General features: G+C 47.4%; 1 protein-coding gene across 1 annotated transcript in view; it reads right to left on the reverse strand.

Annotated features, from left to right (window-relative positions):
* LOC146784506 (zinc metalloproteinase-disintegrin-like VLAIP-B) overlaps positions 1 to 20,221 on the reverse strand; it is a 3,216,124-nt gene that overhangs the window by 2,777,729 nt on the left and 418,174 nt on the right. The gene's annotated exons all lie outside the window — the stretch shown is intronic.

A 20,221-nucleotide genomic window follows, 5' to 3' on the forward strand; every position in this document is an offset into this window, starting at 1 on the left:
GGGTCCCAACCGGGTGGCCAAATGCCCCCCGGTTGTGCTACGACGCCTGGTTAGAGCGGAGCTGGTGTGGTGCAGAAATGTGATGTGAAGTGAATTAAAAATATCTCTGAGAATCCTTGCCTCTCTATTTGCTGGGGGTCGCGTAACTAGTTAGCATGAGGTGTCTCGTTCGTTATCGGAAATAACCAGAAAAAACGCTCCACCAACTAAGAACCGCCATGCACCACCACCCACAGAATTGAGAAAGAGCTATCAATCTGTCAATCCTTTCTGTGACCGGGCCGGGTGAGGTTTCCAGTGTTGGGTGGTGGTGCATGGCCATAATTGTTTAGCATTTCTTGTAAATCTCAACACATAATTGTTTAGCATATATTATACAGAGGATACGGATGCATCCCCTTCTTCCCTTGCTCTCCCATTGTTTTTGAGATTTACAAGAAATGACAGCCATGGAATGAACTAGCAAATGCTACTCATTGAAAAATCTCTTCCTGTGTGTTCCATTTAAAAGTCTTAAAAGAATGTACTAGACTTTAACTTTGCTGATTACATCTTTATATGTACTAAGCAATTGGTTTCTCCCTGACAGAACCACTTTAGTTGTTTCACGCGGCAGGAATGACAACATGAGAGTGTCCCCCCGTGTCATTAGTGTGCATAATTTACATTGTGATACACTGTATGTATGTGTACATGTGAATCATATGATTGTTCTCACAAGCCTAAATCTAGGATTATTTGTTTGTGAGTTGTGGAGTATGTCCTGCTTGCTTTACATGAACATTCACAGACACTAGCGATGTTTACACTACTGCACTCAAATTGCTGTGTCACCAAATCTTAAAAACATGTCTAGCAAGGTTCAGAATGCTGGGATATGTATCTAAGGTCAACCATATCCATTGAAATGTGTATTTCCAGTGACATCTAGGTGTGGTCATTTTTTATTGGCTGTTTGTCGAAGTGCAAGTTGCTTGGTACATTGTGCACTAACAGCAACTGTCTTTTCATTCTACACATAGGTATCGCAGACAGCCTCCAGTGTACAGGTCCTTCCCAGACCTACAAGCATTGGAAGAACGGGACTTATCAAGAAATACCGTTTCACAAGGACTATAATTGATGAGCTGTGCAGGCAGTTGTCACCTCATTTGTAGCCTGGTCACACTTATCCAACAGCACTAACCCCCAAGGTGAAGGTGATGGCAGCATTGCATTTTTTTGCCACAGGAACTTTCAAGTACACAGCGGCAACATCGGGTGAAATGTCCCAGCCCATGTTCAGCTATGTCCTTCCGGATGTGTTGCAGGCATTGATCAGTTACATGACTACTACATCAAGTTTCCAAAGCCAGGAGAGTTGTCTGAAAACAAGGGTGATTTCTATGCCTTAGGACAGATACCCCATGTTATTGGATATATTGAGGGCACACAAGTTGCGTTGATCCCATCACAGGCCAATGAACAAGTGTTTTGCAACCTAAAACATTACCACTCCTTCAATGTCCAGGTGGTGTGTTTGGCTGACATGTGCATCTTATACGTCTGTGCCCATTTCCCTGGCTCTGCACATGATGCATATATCCTGCAAAACAGCATCATCCCCCATTTGATGAGTCAACTGCAACCTGACCGGGCCTGGCTTGTTGGTAGGTGCAGTTGTATTTGTATGTTGCGTTGCAGTGCGTGTTGGTTGTATGTCAGATAGTGATCTGTTGTCAGACACCTGAAGTCTTTTCTGTGTTCAATGTAGGGGACTCTGGATACCCCAACCAGCCATGGTTACTGACAGCACTGCACAACCCAGTCTCCCCAGCAGAAGTGCACTTTAATAAGGCCCATGGTAGGAGCAGGCAGATAGTGGAGCGGACATTTTGCCTCCTGAAGACAATATTCCACTGTCTGGTTATGACAAGAGGAGCGCTGCAATATGCCCCAGGTAAGGTGTGCCAGATAATCACGGCTTGCTGCATGGTACACAATGTGACAATACATAATGGCAGACCTCTGATAGTGGACGATGGAGACCAGCAGGAGTCAACGATGGAGGATCCAGGACTGGGCCATGATGACAGTGGTGATGAATATGATGGAGTAGATTTGAGACAACAGCTTATCCACAACTTTTTCACATGACTGTAAGTATGCAATGAGAGGAGGTGACTAACCCCAACTATTTGTTGTTGTGTTGCTGGTGGACAATGTGTATGCATGCTTGTGAGTGTATGATCAGTGTCCAGAGTTTTTTTCTAAGAGTGGTCATTGACATGGTCAGCTTTACATGTACAGTGTTTCAGTGAAGCCTAGCTAGTGTTAACAGTGACATTGTAGTGCTTTAGAAGACATAATTCTCTGACTTGTGGTACCTTATTTCTGATTTACAAACTCTGTTATTTGTGCTTTTTTCTACCAGGGCACTTTGCCATGTCATCAACAGACACAACTTGCAAGTTGTGACCTCACCAGACACATGATGCTGTGACAGACACTAACATGGAAATGTTGCAGGACTCCTTAGCACACACTTCCTTCAGACCGGATAGTCTGGTAATTTTGTTTTTAGTACCTTTCATTACTGTGTGATGTGATTTGACTTTGTGTCCAGGAACCAGGTTGTATCTGGACAATAAACATGTATTCCACATTGAGGTGTGCCTTGTCTGATAGCACACATGCAAAGAGATTTCTAATCAAAGTTTGACCATGATGAACTGGTATTCTGATAGTGATGGGGCTGGAAAATAGTGTTAGTTTTGTGGACAATTTACTTCCAGTGAATAAGTACTGTGTACTATGGTGTGTGTGATAACCTGGTTGTGTATATCTGTCATTTTGTGTCAAAGTCCATTTACTCACGGGCGCTTACTTTACTACTTACAAGTAATTGGTTACCTATGTTGTTGACACTATCGTCATAGTGATCAGAGGGTAATTACGATTTGTACATCTTTTGATTCAAAGTCACAACATGAGCAAGTTTTTTTGTGTTAAGTGGTTTATTTCTGTACAGTGATAAAATGAAGCCACACAATAGTGGTCTGCTCACAACAAAAAAAAAACATACAGATTGGAGTTGTAGCGTTTGTAGATGAAATTCACCATAGACCAGCCACAGTTCATTGACTCCAAAGTCTAACTTTGACCGTCAGGCTGATGTGGGACATTTATTCCTGACAGTCAACAAAGTGAATGCTTGGCACACACTGGATGATATCAAGGGCACCTTTTCACTTCCTGTGGGTGGTGCATTGCCATCTGACTCTTACTGATGTTTGCTTGGATGCCCCTTCCCAAAAGATAGGTTTTTGGAATGGGTGGGAAGCTGTGTGGAGGACAGAGCATGATGGGAGATGTAGCCATTGCAAATATTCCTCCTCCCACCATCCCAATCAACCTACGTGGAACTCTGGTTTCCTAAAAGTGAGTGGAAATGTACTTGCAAGATGGCTGACACTGGGGACTGATGTTTGTAGTACAAGGCCATGATGGGAGTTGTGGGCAAGTCAGACACCAGGCACAAGTGTCAGCCATCTTGCCAGTACATTCCCTCGCACTCTCAGCAAAGCAGAGTATCAGGGGTGCTGTTTGCGCTGTGTGGGAAGGTGTGAGAAGGACAGGGCTTGATAGTAGATGTAGTGATACGAAACACTCATCCTCCCACCTAGCCCAACCAGCCAAGCTTTAACTCTGCTTTCTTGACAGTGAGTGAGAATCTACGTGCAAGATGGCTGACACAGGTAACTGGTCTTTGGAGCACAAGGCCATGAAGGGAGTTGTGCTTGATTCAGACACCAGGGATCATTGTGAGCCATTTTGCTATGACATATCCCCTCACTGCCAGGTAAGCATAGTTCCTGGTGGGATTGTTGGGCTGATTGGGATGAGTAGTGTTTGCAATCACTCCATCTCCCATAAGGCCCTGTCCTACACACACCTTTCCATCCAGTCCAAACAGCCTACCTGGAACTATGCATACCTGACAGTGAGTGGAAATGTACTGGCAAGATGACTGACACTGGGGCTGAGTGTTAGGAGCACAAGGCCATGATGGGAGTTGTGGTCAACTCTGACAGCAGGCACCAGCATCAGACATCTTGCCAGTACATTTCCAATCACATTCAGGAAATATTTCTCCCTGGGGGTCTTGTTGAGTAGGGTGGGAAGAGAGTGTGTGGTACAGTGCCTGATGGGAGATGTGGCCATTGCAAATACTCCTTCTCTCACCCAGCACCAAAAGCCTACCTTGGACTCTGCTTTCCTGACAGTGAATGGGAATCTATATGCAAGATGGCTGATACTGGCCACTGGTCTTTGGAGCACAAGGCGATGATGGGAATTGTGCTCAATTCAGACACCAGGGATCACAGTGACCCATCTTGCTATGACACAAACCCTCACTGCCAGATAAGCATAGTTCCTGGTGGGTGTGTTGAGCTGAGTAGTGTTTGAAATCACGCCGTCTACCATCAGGCCCTGTCCTACACACACCTTCCCACCCAGTCCAAACAGCCCACCAGGAACTATGCTAGCAGTGAGTGTAAATGGATTATCAAGACGGCTGACACTGGGGCCTGGTGGCTGACTTGACCACAACTTCCATCTAGGGCTTGTGCTAAAAACACCATGCAGCAGTGTCAGCCATCTTGATAGTCCAAGCATAGTTCCTGGTGGGCTTATTGGACTGGTTGGGACGAGTAGTGTTGCACAAGTTACTTACCTTTGGTAACAATATATCTGTAAGAAACATTAGTTGGTCATATATTCCTTACCTTAGAATTACCCCCAGGCGTCAAACTGGATCCGGAAAGTTTTTTCGTCAGCAGTACCTCTGCACGTCAGAAGGTGGCGTCAGTCGGCTCCGCGTTCGTCAGGGGCAGCTACTTAGACGCCGCACTCGCGAGCTGATGTCAGTTCTGTACATGACTTTCCGCGCCAGAAATGCAGAGCCATGCAAGACACTGACCATTGGTGCACAAAACTAGGGCCCTGAAAGGATGTCCTTGTATTTATAAAGTGTTATATAGCACGAACATGACCCACGGGGGTATCAGAGCGCTTTACAGTACATTGTTATCACATATTATACATAGAATCGAAAATCGCATATAATACAAATGAGGTAGACATTGGTGTTTGGATATAATCAGTGGCAAATAGTCATCATAGAGTTAAAGATTTAGGATGTTAATTTGTTCATTAGAAACATTTTCGCTTCTTTTTTGAAGGCGGTAAAGGAGGAGATTCTGCGTACGTCTGAGGGAAGGTTGTTCTAAATCTTCGGTGCGATACCTGAAAAAGCTCTGCACCCAGTTCTCTTTTTGTGGAAGGATTGAGGTTTTAGTAGTAGTGAGCTCGAGCTTGGCGAATGTCTGCAACCTCCCAACTGCTCTAGCTTTTGTGCTAAATAGCTGGGGGTGTTGCTATGTAGGGCTTTATGTGTCAGGCAGGCGATCTTTAGTTGTATTCTCGACTCGTAGGGTAGCCAGTTCAGAGCCTTCAGGGCCGGGGTGATGTGGTTATTTCTTTTTATTCCAGCATGGCCGCAGCGTTCAGCGAAGCCCTGATCGGTGCTAGCTTGTATTTTGGAAGACCGCATAGAGTGGTGCTTCCATAGTGCAGTCTTGGTAGCACTAGAGCTTAAACCACCACTTTTAGATCAGTCTGTGGGAGGAAGGGTTTAAGTTTCCTTAGGATACACAACTGATAATTGGCTCCTTTGGTGGCATTGTAGATTTGTGCCTGCATAGTTAAATGTTGGTCCAGGGTGACTCCCAGAGATTTTGCGGAATCAATGATGTATGGGGCGCAATCAAAGGAAGATAGATGCTTCAGCCATAAGTCTATCTTGGGTGTGTGATTGGGAGGGGAGATGAGGAGAAATTCAGTTTTCTTGGTGTTGAGCATGAGGTGGTTGCATTGAGCCAATATTGGGAATTATGAAGAATGGCGTTGAGGGAGATGAAGTCATCTGGTGAGGAGATTTTCATATATAGTTGAGTGTCGTCCGCATATAGGTGATATAAAATGTTTGTAGAATTCAGCGCATTAGCAAGGGGTTCCATGAGTAGATTAAAAAGGATTGGTGATAGTTCTGATCCCTGTGGAACTCCTAGTGTGACCATGGATGTTTGAGAGAATGACTGCTTCATCTTGATTCTTTGGGTTCTGTTGCTTAGGAAGGAGGTGAACCATTTTAACACTGGACCGGTTAGGCCCATCCTTTGTTCACGTAGGGACAGTAGATTGTCGTGTTTAACCGTGTCGAGAGCGGAAGATAGGTCAAGAAGAATCAATAGGCACGATTCGTTATGATCTAACATTTTTAAAATGCCATCCATTATATGGGTGAGTGCTGATTCGGTACTGTGGCCTTGACGGAAGCCGGATTGGTGTTTATCTAGGAGGTTGAAGTTCTCGATGTGGTTGCAAAGTTGAATTTGTACACATTTTTCCAATAATTTCGCCAGAGTGGGGATGCTGGATATAGGGCGATAGTTGTTGAGGTCTGTGGAGAGGGATTTGGCTTTCTTTAATATAGGTGTGACCTGCCATATTTTAAGGCAGTCAGGTATGGAACCTTGCCTCAGAGAGGCGTTAACAATTTTTGCCCATAGGGGTAGAATAGAGGTCTTTATCAATTTGAATACAGATGGGTGTAGGGGATTGGAGAAATGATTGGCAGGGTTGATCGCTAGCAGGATCAGTTCGCAGAACAGGGAGAATGGGTGGGGCTGTAAGGAATCTATAACTCACTAATGTTTCTTACAGATATATCGTTATCGAAGGTTAGTAACTTGTGCGTCTGAAAGAAACACGTTAGTTATAGTTTCCTTACCTTAGAATAGATACCCAGCAATACCAACCCCGGTGGTGGGTCTGCGAACTAAGATCACACCAGAAAGTCCAGGAGAACAGAACGGCCAAAGAAGCCGTCTCTCCGGACTTGGCTGTCCAGGCAGTAGTGTTTGGTGAACGTGTGCAGCGATGCCCACATGGCCGCCTGACAGATGTCATTTAGAGACACTCCTCTTCCCAAGGCAGTAGTGGCTGTCTTTGCCCTGGTGGAGTGAGCGCGTAGTCCCACTGGAGGCTCCTTTGTAGCTAGAGAGTAACAAGCCTTAATACACAACACAACCCATCGAGAAATTGTGTGTTTGTGTATGGCCCGACCCTTCTTTGCACCCAAGTAGCCAACAAAAAGTTGATCATCCACCCGGAACTGTTTTGTGCGGTCCAGATAGAAGGAGAGCGCATGCTTTGGTTCCAGATGGTGGAGCCTCTCCTCTTCCTTTGAAGGATGCGGAGGCGGAAAGAAGGTAGGCAAAGTAATGGTCTGCCTGATGTGAAAGGCAGTGACCACCTTTGGAAGAAAGGATGGACGGGTCCTGAGAACCACCTTGTCTGAATGAACAGACAGGTGAGGAAAGAGCCTGAAGCTCACTCACCCTTCTGGCAGAAGTGATGGCTACCAGGAAAGCAGTCTTAAGAGTCAAGAGACTTTAAGGACAATTATGAAGCGGCTCAAAGGGAGCGCACATTAAGTAAGTTAGTACAAGATTCAAGTCCCACTGAGGCATAACAAAAGGGATTGGAGGAAAGAGATGCGTTAAGCCTTTCAAGAAACGGTAATCTACCGGGGACTTGAAAAGAGAAGGCTGATCTGGCAGCCGAAGGAAAGAAGAGATGGATGAAAGGTAGCCCTTGATAGTGCCCAGAGCGGAGCCCTGCTGGGCTAAAGAGAGAAGGAACAAGAGTACTTCAGAGAGAGGGGCACAAAGGGGATCCACAGCCTTTGCTGTGCACCATGCCACAAATTTGTTTTTTCCACCTACAGGTGTATACCGTCTTTGTGGAGGGACGCCTGGCTGCCAAGATTACGTCACAGAGTTCGGAAGGCAGGTCGAAAGACTTCAACTGCCACCGCTCAATCTCCACTCCAGGAGGTGGAGAGTGGGCAGGTTCGGGTGGAGGACTGTCTCCTGCTGCTGTGACAGAAGATCCTCCCGAAAAGGCAGTCTGATCGGAGGATCAATGGCCATGTTGAGCAGCTCGGGATGCCAGATTCTTCGTGCCCAATCCGGAGCCACAAGAATGACTTGGGCCCGGTCGTGCCTGAGCATCTTCAGCACTCTGTGCAGAAGTGGTATAGGCGGAAAGGCGTACAACAGACCGCAACTACACTCGCGACAAAAGACGTCACCGAGCGACTGCCGCATTGGAAATTCCAACGCGCAGAATTGCTGGCATTGCATGTTTTCTTCGGTGGTGAATAGATCTAACCAAGGCTCTCCTCACTGTTGAAAGAGACCTTGCACCACTTCCGAGTGAAGATGCCATTCGTGATCCATCATCCACCAGCAGCTGAGTTCATCCGCCCTGGCGTTCAGAGAACCTGCCAGGTGTTGAACCACCAAGGAAATGCCTTGATGTTCCAGCCATGTCCAGAGGCGAAGGGCCTCCTGACATAGGGTCCACGACCACACCCGCCCTGTTTTTTGCAATACCACATGGCGGTGGTGTTGTCTGTGAACACCTGCACTACTCTTCCCCGGACAGAGGGAAGGAATGCCTTCAGTGCAAGACAAATCGCCCAGAGCTCCAAGAGGTTGATGTGAAGCCTGGATTCCGCCGGAGACCAGAGGCCTCTGATCTCCATCTCTCCCATGTGGCCGCCCCAGAAGGAGGGCATCCGTCACCACAGTGTGGTCGGGTTGGGGAAAGGAGAGGGATCTGCCACTGACCCAATCCTGGTTCGTGAGCCACCAGTGCAGTTGTTGAGCAGTGCCCTCAGAGATCTGAACGTAGTCGGACAGATTCCCCCGATGCTGTGCCCACTGTAACTTCAGGTCCCACTGTAGAGCCCGCATATGCCGCCTGCATGATTGGTCAGCAGGATACAGGAGGCCATGAGGCCCAGCAGCCTCAGGGTAATTCTGACCGAAACCCCGGACAAGGGCTGAAAGATTCGAATCATAGCCCAAATGTCCCGAACTCGCTGTTTGGGAGGATAGACCCGAAACTGCGCCGTGTCCAGAACCGCTCCAATGAAGAGGAGCTTCTGGGAGGGAATCAGGTGCGACTTCAGCACATTGATGGAGAACCCCAGTAGATGCAGGAGGTCGGCTGTAGTCTGGAGACGACTGCCTGGTGCGAGCCTGCCTTCAACAGCCAGTCGTCGAGATAGGGGAAGACTGAAACCCCTGATATGCGCAGATGAGCTGCGACCACCGCCATCACTTTCGTGAACACCCGAGGGGCGCTGGTAAGGCCAAAGGGAAGCATAGTAAACTGGAAATGCTCGTGGCCTACCGTGAACCGCAGGTAACGCCGAAAGGACGTGGATATGAAAATAAGTGTCCTGCAAGTCCAACGCTACCATCCAGTCTTGCAGGTCGAGGGCAGACAAGACCTGAGTAAGCGTCAACATTTTGAACTTCTCCTTCCTGAGGAAGCGATTGACGTCCCTGAGATCAAAGATAGGACGCTGGCCCTTGTCCTTCTTGGGAACCAGAAAGTAGTGGGAGTAGCAACCATGACCTACTTCTGGGACAGGAACGTGTTCAATGGCTCCCTTGGCCAAGAGAGCCGTAACGTCCTGCTGGAAAAGTGCCAGATGATCCTCTGACATGCGGTGGTAACGAGGTGGGATGGCTGGAGCGATAGTCTCGAAGGTGAGGGAGTAGCCCCTTCGGACTATTTGCAAAACTCACCTGTCCGAAGTGATGGTGCACCAGTGGGGGAGGTGATGGCGAATCCTGCCGCCCACTGGCATTTGATGGGACCAAAAGGTCAGACTAGGAAGGTTTGGAGGCTGCTGCAGAGGGGTGGTTGGTGGACTGGCCCGCCCGCTGGCCCCCTGAACCACCACTCTGGTTCCCATGTCCCCGGCCGCATGAAGGTTGGTTAGCTTGCTGCGGTCTGTGGCCCTGGATGGGACGTAGCAGGGCACCCCTTCCTTAGCCACAAAAGGGGCAAAAAGCAGACTGCGCCGGATGGGAGGAGAGGCCCTAAGACTTGGCCGTAGCCCATGAGTCCTTGAAGCACTTTAGGGCGCTGTCTGCTTTGTCGCTAAAGAGGCGACGGCCATCAAAGGGCATGTTCATCAAGGTGTTCTGGACATTCCCTGAAAAGCCAGTGGACCTCATTCAGGCGTAGTGACGAAGCGCCACCGCTGTTAAAATAGTCCTGCCCAGAGAGTAGGCGGCGTCCAGCCCACAACGAATTGTAAACTTTGCTGCATCTCTCCCGGTGGCGATAGCCTGGGAGAGCACTGCCCAGGCCTCCTCTGGATACTGAGGCAGCACCTGCGCCACCGTATCCCACACAGAGTGCGAATAACGGCCCAAGAGGCATGCAGTGTTTACGGACCGCAGCTCTAAGTAGGCGGAAGAGAACATTTTCTTCTCAAGTTGGTCCAGCTTCTTGGATTCTCTTTCCGGTGGAGCGGTAGGGAAGGCGCTTTTGGAGGTGGAGGCTTGGAAAACCAAGCTCTCCGGGGTGGGGTGTTGGGAGAGGAAAGTGGGGTCACGTCGGGCGATCATCCTGTTCACGGGAGCCCCCGTGTTGGGTATGGACCAGGTGCCTAAAAGGATGTCGGTGAGGGCCTCATTAAACGGAAGCAGGGGCTCTGAAGAGCTCGCTGCCAATTGAAGCACCTCAGTCAGGAGGTTAGTCCTGACTGACACCGTAGGAAGCTCGAGGTTGAGAGCCTTGGCCGCCGTACGCAAGACCACAGCGTATGACGCTCCCTCCTCTGTAGCCACGGTAGGAGGAGACAACATGCCAAGGTTGGGTGAAGTGTCAAGACCACGGCATCCCCCAGTTCCTCTCTTCAGTCCTGTTCAGAACCAAGCTAATCAGTTAAAGGGTCACCTGACCCCTCCCAGTCCTCCTCATCTTCCTCTGGTTGCCACTGTGGTTGGAAAGGGGCCCCAGAAGTGAACAGGGGATTATTAAAGTATGTTTTATAACATTTGAGTCGACATTTTAGGGTAATATTATGCTTTTAGCTGAGTCTCGCCCCAGCCAAGGAGAAGGTGTTGTGAGGCACAACAGGGCCCGCTCTCAAACTTCATTTTGGCTTTGCATTTTAGCTTGACATCTTTTTCCACTGGTGACTTTTTTCATGTTTTACACTTACACGATAATGTACTGAGAAGCTATTATTCATGCAGTTAATTTCTTGGTGAACATTATTATCATGTTACTTGTACACTCTGTCCAAGGATAGGTACATGGAAAGCAAGGCCCGTGTATTTGGTTGTCCAGTTTGAGACAGCTCGAAGACTCCAGACAAACCTTTGCATCAACCCTGCACCTCTGACACAGTGCCAATGGAACAGTTATTTTATTATATGAACAGCCTCTACAATACATTTGGCAGCGAAACACTTCTGCTGGGATTGTCCTGGAACCCGACAAACTGTGCCTGAGATGCAGTCCTTCTGACTCCAACCTCTATCATGCAAAAGATGAAAGCCTGTTCTTCACATGCTGAATACCTGATACATCACACTCAGGTATGAGGGGTTAGGCTATCCCAAATTATTTAGTAGAAGGTACTTCCACTATGCTCTCGATGTTATAGGTAGTGTAATGCTGGTCACAATACTTTGCTTATCCTGCCTAATACTTGCAGCACACTCTTTTTATATAAGAATATGATTGTTCCAAGAAATGTTTGAAAGCCAATTGTAGCTTTCCTCTGTTTACCTTGGGAATGCTAAAGAAAACAACAAAAGGGAAGATATGTTTCCACATTTTCAATGGGGAGTAAAATAGTGATCATGTTCAAGGTTGCTGATACCATCTGGTACAGTGGAAAGTTTAGTGGTTCACATGGGGCACGAGAGCTAACTAGAACGTAGGCCAACATTTCCTGATAATGAGTGTGAACCGAGTTCCCAGAGTCCGACGTTTATTTTGTCAAGATACACAGTCCTACTTACTTCATACAAACCAAATAACAACGCAATGCAGGTGACTTCTTAAACTTCGCACAGGATCTGTCATTGTTCAGAATTACATGTAGAACTCTGTATTCAATAACTTTCATTCTTTGGAGTCGGATCTAACATTTATTTTTGGTGAAATCTTCAAATTATGCATTAGCTAATGTAATATCTGGCAAACTGGGAAAATCAATGATCATGCAGGAAATGCTACAGCCTTAGGAATGCATAATTCCAGTGGCCCTGATCATATGTCGCTTTGCCAATTGTCAGACTTATGAAATGCAAAATACAATTTTGTTCATGTTTTTCTGCCTTTTTTTCTTGTAGGCAATAATGGGTTAAACAGCCCAGTGCATGAGAGGCAGAGGGAGCAGCATGTCACTGCTAATGGGCTAACATTAACATTCCTTTGATCAAGAAATAGGCCTACAAAAACAAAATTTACCAGAACAATGTGTGCACCAGCAGCTACAGTGTCTGAAACACTAAGATAAAAAAAAATGTGCTGGCACATCCTTCTTGAGCTCATCTTCCGCCTAGAGGTTAGTGTTGTTCTGATGCATGCAGCGCCAGAATGAGATGTGCTTTGAAGTGGTGCAGCCTGTTAGAGGTGTTGCCCTTCAAGGGCATTATACAATATACAGATATATGTAGAGGGACTTTTGGCCTGCCTGCTTCAACCATTGGCTTGTTTCTCCCAGTCAAATTCTGGTATTGGCTGGAATTGTGGTTAATCAGGGCTGGTCTCATCCCAAAGCATTTTGCGTATGTCCACTATGGCAAAGTAGTGCTTAGATTACTTACCAAAAATTGCAATACTCCAAGTTGCTCTCTCGTTTAGATCCCTTATGTAGCTGAGGACTCCATGCCTCCCCCAACACCCTTAACAAGCATAAAAGCCCCTTCCCCACTTCCTATTTAGTCTTCAAGACCATTAACATATATTTGGCCTGGCTACACAGGGTAAATGGGAGGGAGTAAGGAAAATAAGCATGAGATGGAGTTGGAGTAATGCAATTACCGGTAAGTAATCAAGCCATTACATCGTCCACTCTATGTCTTCGATCCCTTACGTAGTTGCGATGTACCCAAGCTATGAAAAAGCCAGGACTCCTGTTTAGAAGGTAAAAATAAACATAATTTACTGTTCTGTTGTAGATTATGGTTACTTCACCGCAGACAGCAGCTTTGAACCCAGTAGGGTTTGACAAAGTTAGACAAGATAGCACACATGGCTACCGTACAAATCTCAGAGAAGAAAGCCCCTTGACACTCAGGAAAGCGAAGCTAATCTACCATGAATCAACCTGTCCAGTACCACTAAACGGCAGGGTACCCCATACTGTGAATAGGCCAAAGAAATCAAAGAATGAATCCACCAGCTTAATGTTTGGGTGGACATTTTCCAACCTTTGCTGGCAGGTTCAAAATTAACAAATAAAGAACAGTCCTGTCTGAAGTCTTCCACTCTCTCCAGATAAATAATAACTGCCATCCAGACATCCAAAGAATAAAGACTAACCTTGTCTGGAGACTGAGGTTTCAGGGGGAAAAAACGGCATAATAACCTCCTGTTGGAAACAGAAGGATGAGTTCACCTTTTCAAATAAATCCCAGACCTGGTCTCATACCCACCTTATCCTAAAAGACCTTTGGGAACAGGGTCCTACAGAGTAGTGCACTCAGTTCCCAGAACCTCCTGGCCGTAGTAATAGCCCCCCAAGAAAGAATAGTTTCAAGCTGAGAGACTCAATATCAATGGAGTGGATGGGCTCAAAAGGCAGGTATGTCAATTCTAAAACAAAAGGAAGATCGCAAACTGGACATACCAGAGATAGGGTAGGGCAAATATTAGAAAACCTGTGGAGAAACCTTTGTATCAGGCCCTGCAAATCGAAAAATTCTCCCCAAGGAGCCAGATATGCCCTATCGCAGCCCAATGAGTTGTCAAAGTCTCAGGACAAAGCAATAGGGAAAATCCATTTTGAAGAAATTATAAGATTTGAGGAAGAAAGGCGAAAGTAGAAAATGACTCATATTCCCCACACTACTTCCCAAAAGACATCTAGTGTTGAGCATAGGAATCCCTAGTGGGCGGCCTCCTGTGTGTCTGAATTGAAGAGGACGCTGTATCAGAGCCGCCCTAAGATCTCAACCCAGCCCTTTCAGTCTCAAGACTGTCAATTTGAGTTGGACGAGAGACTACCCCTAAAGAATGAGGAAGACCAGAGGTGACAGAGACATTGCTAATAGCCACTCCTTCTCACTGTCACTAGAAGAGGAAACCAGGATCAGCAGGGCCAGGCTGGAACAACCATGATCGACTGATCCCCCTCCTCCTAACCCTGACCAGAGATCTTTGGATCAAAGTGAAAGGATGGAAAGCAAACTGAACGCCCTCTGGCTTTGGACAGGGCAGAACATCTACTCTCCAAGCTGAAGCCTCCTTCATCTCGGAATAAAATTTGGGAAGCTGAGCATTGTGGGAAGACACAAGCAGATCCACCCTCGGACACCCCACTTCTGGCAGATCTGACTGAACAACAGGGGAGAGAGTGTGAGGGGGAATCTCCCTGCTTAACCTGTTCAAACAAGTGTTTAGTAGATCCTGACTATTAATTGCCCTGAGATAGATGATATTTGTCTAGCTTTAAATGAAGATTAGATCCAAATTGATTGACAGCAACAAGGCCCTTCCTCTCCCCGGCAGCTGAGATAGGACTTTGCTGTTTTATTGACTATTCTGACTAAGATTACCTTGTCTAGAATCAAATTTGAAAAGGCCAGCAGAGCCAAACAGATCGCATCGGTTTTCTCAATTAGTCAGAACAGACACTTTAAGCTCTCGTCCAAAGATCCTGAACTTGATGTAAAGAAATCCAGGCTCCATATCTCTTCTTGCTTGCATTCGTAGTGATCACAGACAGAGCGAGAAGCGATAAGGGGATCCCTTTAAAAAAATTCAATGGATTAAACCACCATGCCCATTCTTGGTTTATCTCCTCAGTCATTGGAATAGGGAGAGCCGTATCCTGAGAGGCAGGAACCCATTGTCTTAGTATGAAACATCAATCTGTTCAAGTGGAACCAAGCTAGGAGACCAAAAACACTGCTGCTGTCAAGTACCCCTGAACACTCATCAAATTCGAAATCCTGGGATGGAACGCCATCATCAAATCCATAATATGAGTGGATTTTCTGCACCCTGTTGTCTGGCAGAGTAACTATATCTTGATTAGTGCATATTTTGGCCCTAATAAAGATCGGATCCTGCTCCTGGAGCAACTCAAACTTCTTGGTGTTTATAAGGAATCCATGAGCTGTTAACATGTGTACAACAGTGCTCACATGCTCTTTTGTTTGTAGGGCAGACTTGGCCAATGCAAGACAATCATCCAGATAGGGCTGGACGTAGATTCCTTGCTGATGAAGCAGTGCAATCAATGGAACCAGCACCTTTGCAAAATCCTGCAGGACAAATTTCAACCCAAACAGGAGAACCTGGACTGGAAGTGTGAGCCTTTCACCTCGTAGTGTAGAAGTCTTTGACGTTCTTGATAAATAGACATGCGCAAGTATGCGCCCTGCAAATCAATTGTAGCCATAAAGTACTTTACAGAAACCAGAGGAATGATGCCTTGCACGATTGCTGTGCAAAAATGATTGGTTTTCACCCAAAGATTGTGCCTCTTTACATTTAGCACTGGTCGAAAGTCTCCAGGAACCTTCTGAACCAAAAAGAGGATGGAATACACCCCTTGACCCCTTTTGTCATGAGGGGTGGGACAACTGAGATTTTGACAGTAAGGTCAAAATGGCTGCTCACAAGGCATCCATCTTTAGGAGATGCCTGGGAATGGGAGTAGGGAAGCACTCAGAGTCTGGGGCTGTTGAGTAAAACTTGATAAGGTATTGGTCCTGAATGATGCTCAGAACCTAGCGATCCATAATAGAACCTTTCCAGGTGTGGAAAAAGTCCTTGACCCTTCTTCCCACCACTTCTGAAACTGAAGGATTTGAACGCTGATCAGATGGGTCGCCCTTGTTGGACCCCTCCTGCAATCTCCCTGGTTTCCTCATTGGAATTTATGGTGTCTAGCAAAATTAAGATTTAGACTCCTTCTTGGGATGCTCTTTACAATCTCGGTTCCATGTCCTTTCCAAATGATGATTTGTATGACCAGGAATGTTTCTTATCCGTGAAAGATTTCTTCATCATCTCATCCAGCTGATCCCCAGAGAGCTTTTTACCCTCAAAGAGAATCTTAAGGAATGTGGCTTTTTTTGAGAAATTCGCTTTTCAATCCCTGAGCCACAGTTTCCTCCTGGCCATTCTATAGAGCTGGAAGGTACAGATGCAGCTTTAATGATGTCAAAGGAAACAATAGTCAAGAACTTCGTTTGATACTCTATTTGCACCAAATATCCTCACTCTCCTGCATAGCCTCTGCATGAAATTCAAAATCATTCCCTGAAGACTATGAAGGCATTGCAGCACAGAAAGCAGCTCACGACATCAAATTTGCAGTGCTAAAACATTTCTTAAGACCATTGCCCACCTTTTTGTCAAATGGGTGTCATGGAGCACCGCCATCAGGGTTCAAAGTAGACCATTCAATTAATTTGATGGATTGTGGGAACACTGCATCTGCTTCTCCCAGATTATAAGACTTTTGAAGAAATTTCAGACTCTGAAATCGATACGGCTCCTTCCAATCCATGAAAATGTCTTCCTTGATCTTATAGTAAAGAGGAGGAGCTACAGTAGCAGTGGTATATTGTGGAGATAGCCCTTTACATCATCATCGTCAGGAGGGGGATCAAAGTCAAGATCATTTGTGATGTACCAAATAGCCCCCAGTCTCTCCGGAAATACATTTTCCCCCAGAAGTACCAGGTTTGTCAGCCAACGAGTCACTGTACAAATCCCTGTCCATACCTTTATCCCTTGTTTTTCCATCCTTGGGTTTAGGTTTGGCAGAGAAGGCTGCCTCGTCAACTGTACCCTTGACCTGTCTGGCTGTCAACCTCTAAGAGTATCAGGAGAATGAAATACAGCTGCAATTAATTGTCTCTATCTTCTCCCACAGAAGAAAAAGCAGGAGAACGCTTCCTATTATCACTCCATTTCTCCTCCATGTGAACACTGGAATGCAAGAAAAAAATGAGAGCCTGTTTAAATATCCCCAGCAAAGCCTTAAAACTCAATTGGAAAGCAACATGTAAGGCAAACTAATAGCCTAAGACATAGGAAAATGTCCAGAAAAGGGAACCAATCCAACATACTATAGCCCGCTATAGAATAAAAAAAATGCCCCTTTAAACTTCTGTTCCGCTCTTCCAGAATAGGAGAGCACCACTACCCCCAGCTGAACAGCAGAATGCCTTCCATGTAGAGGCACCTCGCTCCCCAACCAGGAAGTAAATCAAAGTGCTGGCCCCGCTCTGTCCTCGGTCACCAGCCATTGACATCTGAGGAGCTCACCGTTTCCAGCTCCGCGGCATCGGGCACCTTATCACGTTTCTCCCTCAAGGACAGCTGTCAACGATTCCGCCACGGGGGCATGGCCAGGCCATCAACCAGGATGGCCGATCGGTTTTGAAGCTCTGGCGTCCTCTATCTAACAAGAACGTTATAATCCCGCTGATTCTGCCAATGGAGATGATGTGCTAAGGCCCCTTGACACCGCAGCGATGCTGCTGGAGGAGGCAAGATCCTGTGCTACCCACCTCCAGGTGTCCGCTGTGCCCCATGAGGGCGAGTGAAGACGTGTAGGGGCCTAGCCAGTCTTGGAGGCCCCGCAGCGACAGGGGCCATTGGTGAGCATGAGACAGGAGCTGCGGTGCTCCACTGGGCCCCTTGGTTGCCTTGATTGCCGATGTTAAAGATGAGGGGAGGTGCCCCGCTGTGGCCGCTACAACAGACAGCAAAGTCCATCCGCAGCTGTGCCCCGGGTGAGTTGACCAGGTCGACCTGCAGCATGCACGGCCTAGTGCAGGGGCCCGCGCAGGCCCGACCCCCACTCTATCTCCTTTCCTGGGCACGGTGCTGCTTCTGTGAGTCCCCAAGCCAGCCCTGTTATAATCTATGGGTGCTCTCCCATCCTGGTGCGGAGCATAAGACGTTTGGGGGAGAGGCCCCAGAATAGAATATGCATACCGACGGCTAGTGGTGGCTGAAGCCCGCTTTTTACATGCTGATGTGGGACTGAGCACGGCCACTTTGAACCGGGGGCCGAAACTATAAAGATAAAATCTCCTGGGGCAAGGGATGTGAGCGCTATAGATCTTTACCTCTTCAGTCTCCGCACCGCTCCTGCTACTACTGATTCTACTTCCTTACCTGGAACATGCAGTCCAACGAGATGCCTGAAACCGGGAGAGGGGTGCTTGGGGATTAACCCCCTGGCCTGCACCAAAAACCAAGCGTAACACTACGGACCAGGAGGGGCAAAAGGCCTGAGGCCCGGTTGGACACTTTCCCTTTCCGCCTCCCACATAACCATCAGTTGGGTTGGGCCCATGCCTGCAGGGGGGTGCCGGTGGACCCCATGAGAGGCTTCCCCTCTACTTGTTGACCACCTGAATCTAGCTCCTTGCTATCCGGAGCGGCGGCAGTTCGATATTTTTCATTCTCCTGAGATTCCACCTTATCAAGGGTATCACTGAGCCCCAGGCGGTGACTGTCCTCCATATACCTACCTTTGGGCGGTACGACGACCCTGCTTCTTCCTTTGCACAGCTGCTGAGCTGATACTCTTACCCACACTTCCGACATGGGACGGGGAGACCCCAAGCAATGCAGGCTGACCTTCGACAGGCCAGGCACATCAGAACGTCCGGACCAAACCTTGATGCAGATGGCAAGCCAGAACAAAATGCTCAGCCTCCCATCCTCGAGGGCACGGCAGCTAGAATGGAAGAGTTCCGTGCTGGGTTTCATGCAATAGACTCTAGATTTGACTCCCTCGCTTCCAGGCTAGACAGGATGGTGGAACATATTGATGGGCAAAGCAACCGGCTTGACGAAGCGGAGCAACGTATTTCTGCTCACGAAGACTAGGCCAAAGACACTGCACGCCGGTTGGAGGAAATGGAGCGGCTGCTTAGAACCATAACCAGTAAAAACGAGGACTTAGAAGTGCGGTCATGAAGATACAACATTTTTCAACTTATCGATACATTTGGAACGGATAAGCTCTTAAAGACCCTCATTGTGGAAAGGGCGCACAGATCCCTAGGTCCTTGCCCAACCCCTTGGGAACCTCTGTGGCCTATAATTGCCAGCTTGCTCAATTGCAGGGACTGGGACACGATCCATTGCCTGGCCCAAGAAAATCTGCCAGTGCATTATCAGGGCTCCGTTCTCTCCTTCTATCCAGACCATACAGCCGCAGTCAAAGAAGCCCGTCGCAAATTTACAGATGCTAAGCTGCAGCTCCATACAACTGGTCTTAAGTAGGCCATGCTGTACCCTGAACGATTGCGGGTCCTAGTGGGCGACAAACCTTGTTTCTTTGACACCCCAGCCGATGTCCTGGCCTTCGCAAACAACAAAGCAACAACCGTAGAAGCCCTACCTACTCCTCTGGCCTCTCCTCCCCTGATCAGCAGCTGGCTGTGAGCGCCGAGCTCTTCCCCCCGAGGTGATGAACACACAGACTACCTCATCTCACTGGACTTTTGTTCACCTTAATACTAGCCATCCATCTAGGTCAATGTTTTGTATTCCTTGTCTACAAGTTACATAATTCCAGGAATGGGCATCAGGCATCTGAGGCGTTGGCCGCCCTACGGATGACACTGAATAGTTTGCTTTTGGGACATTTTCTTTTCGTGTTGGTATATCGGGTATGCGCCAGATCCTTGAGTTCTAGTATGGGAGGAGGGAGGGAGATCTATTTTGGGGTTTTCTCTTTTGCATATCTTTCTCTCTGGCTTTCTTCACCCTTTTGAATCCCCTCCCATTGTATTTTCCTCCTCTCCATATGCAGCACACTCTCTATACTGCAATGGATGTATGCACACATACATTCTTCCCTAAGGCGCTGATCTCTGGCACTAATGTGGAGGCCAAGTTGATTACCTGGAATGTACGGGGACTTAACAGTCCCAGGAAATGCAAACTCGTGCTAACCTACCTTCCAAGGCACAACGTCAAGATAGCATTTTTAGAAGGAACCCACCACCCCCGCAAAAATCCCTGCAGTTTTCTTCCACTTAGGAGCCCCATAGATATTTCTCATGCTATAGCACCTATTCTTGTG

Source organism: Triturus cristatus, chromosome 11 (assembly GCF_964204655.1).
Source record: "Triturus cristatus chromosome 11, aTriCri1.1, whole genome shotgun sequence".
Lineage (NCBI taxonomy): Eukaryota > Metazoa > Chordata > Amphibia > Caudata > Salamandridae > Triturus > Triturus cristatus.